The sequence below is a fragment of the Lampetra fluviatilis genome, chromosome 30 (assembly GCF_964198595.1).
Source record: "Lampetra fluviatilis chromosome 30, kcLamFluv1.1, whole genome shotgun sequence".
In the NCBI taxonomy this organism is placed as follows: Eukaryota; Metazoa; Chordata; class Hyperoartia; order Petromyzontiformes; family Petromyzontidae; genus Lampetra; species Lampetra fluviatilis.
Window position 1 is genome coordinate 4474258 of NC_136304.1, and position 7151 is coordinate 4481408.

Below are 7151 nucleotides of genomic sequence, written 5' to 3' on the forward strand. Positions count from 1 at the left end.
GCGTCTGCTGCTGCTGCTGAATTGTCCAGGCTGTGATGTCGTCCCACCTTATAATAAGAATAATGTGTTTGGTTTCATATCACGTCGTTCATGCAAATTGCATCTCACAATCGCCGAGGAGCAACAGACGAAGCTGGAAGGTAGCAATTGACCACGCTCTGCAGTCCTCTATATATTAAGATGTTTTCAGCCAATTCATGAGCTGGTGGGGGGGGGGGGGGGAGCGGGTTGAAAATATATTTTCTTTAGCTCAGCCCCGGGGAATAATACCCCACCGTGGCAGGTATTCATCGAATCAAAGTACGTTCATAAGGGGCACGCATTCCATCGTGCAGGAATAGATTGCTTACCGCTCATGCAAATTCATGAGAATCATTGACAGCCCTTCGTCAATCAACCGCTGAAGATAAATGCCTCCCCGCCCTCCAAAAGCCGTGCCGGTCTTTGGAGTTGCTTGAGTATCCTTCACCACGCAGGTCACGGCGAGGAGTTAGTGAAGGCTCTGGGGGGTGGACCTCGGCTGGGAATCGAACTTAGGTTGCCGAGGTTCCAGCCACTGCACCGCTACTGCTAGGAAGGCGGCGTCCACCTGTGGCGAAGCGGTGATTAGCGACACTGCGACTCTGAACCCGGCGTCCTGAGTTCCAGTCCCACCCGCGTCTGGCACGAGCGGCGAGTGATATCTACATCCAGTCCTAAGTCCAATCCTCCACCCCTTATTAATACGTAAATATGTTGATAAACGTTTCGCCTCTGAACATTTTAACGACGTAAATAAACCAAACTAACCGTCAGTTTTTCCACCATACTGTACCATGTGGAAATCCAACAGTGGTTATCCTACGGTTGGATTGATCTTGCCATAGGAACGTGGACTTTCCATCACGGGCTCATGACGGCCAACGCTCATGCACAAGAGGACAATTTGGCCGCGGCTGTGCAGGCTAATTCAATGTTGTACTTTACTTCTATGCATCCCCCACGTCTAGAAACACGCACCGGACCGGCACGGTGAAGTATCGTTAAACAAACCCCCAATGCTAATTATTTCGCTATGGGTTCAGCGTGAATGATTAAACTCTCGTAGCGCGGAATGATGCACGCTTATTTGGGATTAAAGTGTGATACGGGGAGGGAGGAAAGCATGGATTAGAAAACATGTACAGTACAGGTCCTGAGAAACATCATCCTAAGGTTCAGCCTCCACTTCTCCCCGACAATCCTCATCTTTGGATACTCGAGGGGTGACGGGTGACGGACCCCAACGTCTTCAGGGGCTGGTCAACGTGCTCGTCAGCTACGCCAAGCTCGCCATATACAGGGCGAGGAAGGTGGTCGTGGAGGGGAAACGTTCGGCCAGCAGCCTGGGCATCTTCCGCGCTCTGCTCGGAGCCAGGGTGTGTGGCTGGAGTTCCGCCATGCGCGGCTGACCCACGCCGTGCCGGCCTTCAAGGAGCAGTGGGCGATGGAGGAGGCCGTGTGCTCGGTGGCAGAAGACGGGGAGCTCTACATGCTGATGTGAGCTACCCGTCGGAGGCCGTTGGACTGCGAGAAGGGCTGCGTGCAGATGCAGCACTTGTAGTTTTTAAAAAAGAAAGCGCGAGAGAGCGACATGGAGTATGGAGAGAGGGAGTAGAGAGAGAGGGGGGCAGAGAGGGTGGTAGAGAGAGGGGAAGGGGTAAGGCGAGCAGAACGAGAAATCTTTTGCGAAATCTTTCATTTAAAAATGAAATGATGAACGAAGCAAAGTGCCGACTACACCGAGCATCTTCTTGTTTCCTCTGATCGTAAAAAAAGAGAGGGGGGGGGGAGAGAGGGAGAGACAGAGGGGGGGGGAGAGACAAAGAGGGGAGGGACAGATGGGGAGGGAGAGACAAAGAGGGAGGGAGGGAGAGACAGATGGGGAGGTGCACGTCACGGGACGGCACGACGAGCGGCCAGCAGAGAGCGGCAGCGGCTCGCGCAGCCACGGACCCCCCCACCACCCCCCACCACCACCCCCCACCACCACCCCACGCCTCCGTCCGTGACGGGGGGGGGGCCGCGGAGTGACTCAGAGCCACAGCTCCATTAGCGCCACCCCTCCCCTCCTCCCCCCCCTCCTCCTCCCCCCTCCTCCTCCCCTCCTCCTCCCCCCTCGCCCTCCCCCCCCGCCCTCCCTGGCTGTTTAAACACGAAGGGGAATGTGCTTTGACGTCGGTAAACAGCCTCCCTCGCGATGAGCCGAATGCGCCCGATCCGAGCTCCCGTTCACATCGACGACGATGTCCGCCCGTCAGCACCCCCCCCTCCCCTAGGTCGACTCGGCCTCAAAAGGGTGTGTAAACATCGCCAACGTGGGGGAGACAAAGGCGGCCGGGCGTGGTGCTCGGCCACCTTACCACCACCCTTCACACGTGCCGCTCGCTAACAGCACTTGCCCCAACAGTCTGTTCGAGGCGAGACGGGAGGGATATTTGTCTTTGTGTGCATATGAACCGTGCGCGTGTTGATGGGGGGGGGGGCTCCATCCAGCGGTTGATTGGCCATGGCAGTTTATGCTGCCGCTGCTAGCGATGCTGATGCACATGTAAAGGCAACCTTCCACTGCTGGATGAGTCAATCCACTGCTGGATGAGTGTCTCCCTCCGAGCCCCCCCCCCCACACACACCCAGCCCCATCTAGTAAGAAGGGTAGAGGCGGTGATCTTTGGCCACGCCGCCGATTGCAAAGCCCTCCCAGGTTCTCGACACGCGGTCGTCCACCCAAGGGGTTGTTGTTGTTGTTGTTTTCCACGAGGTCGCTTGCGTTCACGCACGAATTGTTCGCGATCACAAGTACTCGTTTTGTGGATTTTGTTTGGCTGTACTCCCCCCCTCCCCCCCGTTGCACCGCGATTGCTACCCACCCACGTAGCCTCCTGTGCTCATCATGGAGCCGTTGGCCGTCGTGGGTTAAGGCCCGCACGTTCCTATGCCGGGGACCAGTCCATCCTCCCGTCAGTCAAGATAGCCACCTTTTGTTGGTCGGTTGACTTCTCCGACAAGGCAGTAAACGCTCCACTTGTGAACATTTCCCAGGGAGAATTCACTGTTGAGCGCCGACATTGCATTCTGTCGCACTCAAGTCGCTGATGTGAAGAGCCACGAGCCCACGGTTAGCGGACCTGCTCGACACAGTTGCCACACAGTCACATCCACACGAGGGATGCCTTCCCAATCTTCAGATTAATTCCGAAAAAAAAAAACGAAACTTTGGGCCCTAGATATGAAGGTTCTCATCATGTTGCTGTTGTTGTTGTGTGTTAGGTGTGTAAACGCATGATGTCACAGGGAAAAGATGTGACATTCTGACGTTTTGTCCGTAACAACAACAAAAAAACAACTCGTCATATCGCGTTATTTAATTAATTCACCGGCATATGAAGCAAAACAAGACCCCCCCCCTCGCAATGGAGACGGATGAACCGGCATCGTCGCCTCTTCTTGCAAGGGCGACCTGGGAGCCGGTGACCCCCTCACGCCCCGCCCCCCAAGTAGCACCGTTGTGACGTCACTTTTGTTCGCAAGAGGTCACGTGGGCTGTGAGAGCAACAAGGGCAGCCCTCTGGTGAGCACGGTTGGCCCACGTACGGTGCGAAAGAAGTTCGACCAGCACCGTACGCGTGCCGCACTACATAATCTCAGCGATGCGAAAATCAGATGACTTTTTTGTTGTTATCTTATCTCGGATTGTATCGAGCGCTTCGACAAGAATTATAAATTGTACTTTGGTATTGGCTGACGGAGGGTGGGGAAGGGGATGGGGTTTGAGCGTTGCGTCGGGGAAGGGATGGCAAGGAAGAGTGGTGATAGTGAGAGGGGGTGAGGTTAGGATGGTGATGTGGGGAGGATGGTAAGGGAGGGTGATGATAGGGAGAGGTGGGGGTTAGGAAGGGGAGGATGGTCAAGATTGCAAGCACGAGGACAGGAAGTCATAGAGGGATACGCTATTGAAACTCATCCCGAATCGACACGGGCCTCTTGATTGAGGTGTACGCCACGGTACTGTGGTGTCAGTGCCGAGGTTTAATATTCAAGTGTATTTTGTTTGACCGGCTGGTGAGAATGTCAAGAGACTCAGGGTGAGTCTCATTTAACCTGGGGGGCATCAGTCTGCCAGTAGGCGGTGGAGGGGGGTGATGTTTGCTGCTGCTGCTGCTGTGTGTATAATCCCAATTGACTCATTTGCGGTGTACATGTTCGAATTGTGGCCAAATGTGGTGGCTAACGCTGACGGAGCTTCGAGAAGAACAACACACAAACCGGGCGTTCAACAACAGCCTCCTGGTTCAGTGAAATCCTCTCGAAGCTGGACTCGAAGGGACAGAAACCAAGATCATCACCACCACCAGGAGAGCACGTGGTGTACATATATATAACTTGACCCTCACAGAAGAATGTTGGTTTTTTTGCCCGTCACCTAGGGTGAATGTGCAACTTGCGTCGCAAAAGAGAAGTAGCTAAGGTACAGTGTTTTAACACAGGATGTTGCGCAACAGTTGAAGAATGCGACATGTATATGGGCAGGAAAGTTGCGCAATCTAACCTTGGAAGTCCCTACTGTCCCCCGAAGATTCTTATCCAATCACCGGCGAGATTTTCGGCCAATCACAGGCCTCACTTGGGCTTCGGTTGATTGAATGTGACGAAGGATTGCCAACTTCCTTAGTTTTCGTGTCGGGTTCAGCAGTTTTGGTTCGAATTTTGGGTTTGGGTTAGGAGTTGGGGTTAAAGGCTAAGGTTTATCGATGCCAACCCTGACGCCTGTATATTTGGAGTTTGCATGTTCTCTCTCCCCGTGGTTGTGTGGATTTCTCTCCGGGTCCTCTGGTTTTTCCCCTCACATTAAGAAACGTGCTATAAATGTCCACGTGATGATAAGCCGCTTTGTTGAGCTATCATTTGTGGCCAGGTCGCTTCTGAAAAAAGGGCTATACAGCTTAGTGAGCATTACCTGATAAAATAGAACATAGTTTAGGGTTAGTGGTTATGGATATGAGTTAGGGTTAAAGATTATGGTTTAGGGGTAATACTAAATTTGCGGAAGGGTTAGAGGTTTCGTTTGGCGTTTTGGTTCAGGGTTTCTGGGATATTTTACGAGTATAGATAGGATTATTGGGTATGGTTTAAGGTAATGGTTATTGCCTGGAATTCATGGCTTAGGGTTGGGTTAGGATTTATAAATATGGCTTTAGGGTTTTGCTTAGGGATCAGAAATACATACTCATGATGGGGGTTTTAGTTTTTGAATTCGGAAGGGTGACATTTTCGAACGCCATGATGCCCCCTCTCCACCAGGCGCACGAACGCGGCAAACGACCCCGGGAGCCAGCCGGGCACAAATCAAAGGTCGCAATCGGGTACCCGATACCCGTACCCTACCCGATACCCGGCTACCCGTACCCGGCCGGGTACGGGTACCCGTTTGCGACCCTGGTGCGGCCGGGTACGGGTAGGCCGTGAGTCACTGGTGAGTAACTGTTTGTCACTCATTTCCCAACGTCTTGTCTCTTCTCACAATTCAAGTTCCTAGAATCAACCCACCCGCGCCTGCAACATGGCTTCATCCCAGAGGTCGCAATCGGGTACCCGTCCCCTACACGATACCCGGCCGGGTACGGGTAGCCGGGTATCGGGTAGGGTACGGGTACCCGCTTGCAACCCTGGTGCGGCCGGGTATGGGTACGGGTAAGGAATCAAAACCCTTTTTGCGACCTCTGGCACAAATTAAAACAATCGACTCGATCGACGAGCCTCACGCGCGTGTCGCATTCCTCTTGCACAACGGCGCTGTTTTTCACAACGGTAGTTTGTTTTGTTACAACTCGAACCACGCGAACACGGCCATTGGCCACGTGACGCGCTTCACTGGGACAGGGAAATTAAAATGCTCTTTTTTTTGGTTCGGAGATCTAGACGTGACATTAAAATTGAGCGCAACAACATTGATCTAAATATGTACCCGACTGGGTTTCAAGCTCACTTTTCTGTTCGAGAATATGTCTTTAAATGTATTCAAATTATCTTTGGAGATTATATGCGAAACAAATGTACGCGTCCTTCCAAAAAACCTATCCTACCAGCGTGAACGGTTCGCTAATGTCGCAAGGCTCCCTGTCAAAGTTTGTCGTACGAACGCGCGTTTAAGGCCGAAAGTGAATTAGATTTAAGTTGAAGTGAGCCACGCGTGACAGATTCCGTCCAATCGCCAAGGTGGGGAACGCTGCCGTGAAATCAACTCGTAAATCACAGCACAGGCGGCGCCAGTCGTAGCCGTTACAGAGAAACTATTTGGTCTTTGAAAACGGTCAGTTACTCAACTTGTAAACAAAACATTTCGATTCCAACAGGCCGAGTTATTTCTCTGACTTCTCAACAAAAAAAAAACCCACACACAATCTAAAGCCTACCATAACCTCAAACTTGCAACGTTTCGCATATTTGTTATTATAAATTAGTATGTTTGTGAACCCAGGAAAAGCTCACGAAGCCTCGTCCAGGGGGTCGGCAACCTACGGCCCCGGATCCACGTGCCACTCTTCAAGTGACTGCTTCGTGACCGTTATTTATTAAGGACCCACCATCGTCTCGTATTCACCACCACCACCACAACTGTGCATTGCGGCTCTTGAAATATTGAAGCAATTTTTTTTACCGATTTCGAAAAAAATGGCTCTTCTTGTTACTTTGGTTTGCTTACAAAAAAATTGGCTCAAGATATTTTTTTCTCCGCAGGGTCCTGCAATGTGTTGGCAGTAAGGGTCCAACGTTACTTCGTGGAATCGCAATTGAGTAATTTGCAGGTAATCTTTCAGCAATTGGGATGTTTGGTAAATTCTATTTTTTTTATTTTACCAGCTAAGGCCCACTGAGCTATGTAGCTCGTTTTCAGAAGCGACCTGGCCACAAATAGTAGCTCAACGAAGTGGCTTATCACGTGGAAATATACAGCAGCCAAATACTCTAAACGCGTGTTTCTAAACGTGGAGGGAAAACCCGGAGGACCTGGAGAAAAAATCCACATGACAACGTGGGAAAGGAACATGCACACACTCCAAATATACAGCAGCAGGCGTCAGGGTCGGGATCGAACCCACGACCCTTCTGCATACCAGGCGAGGGAGCTAACA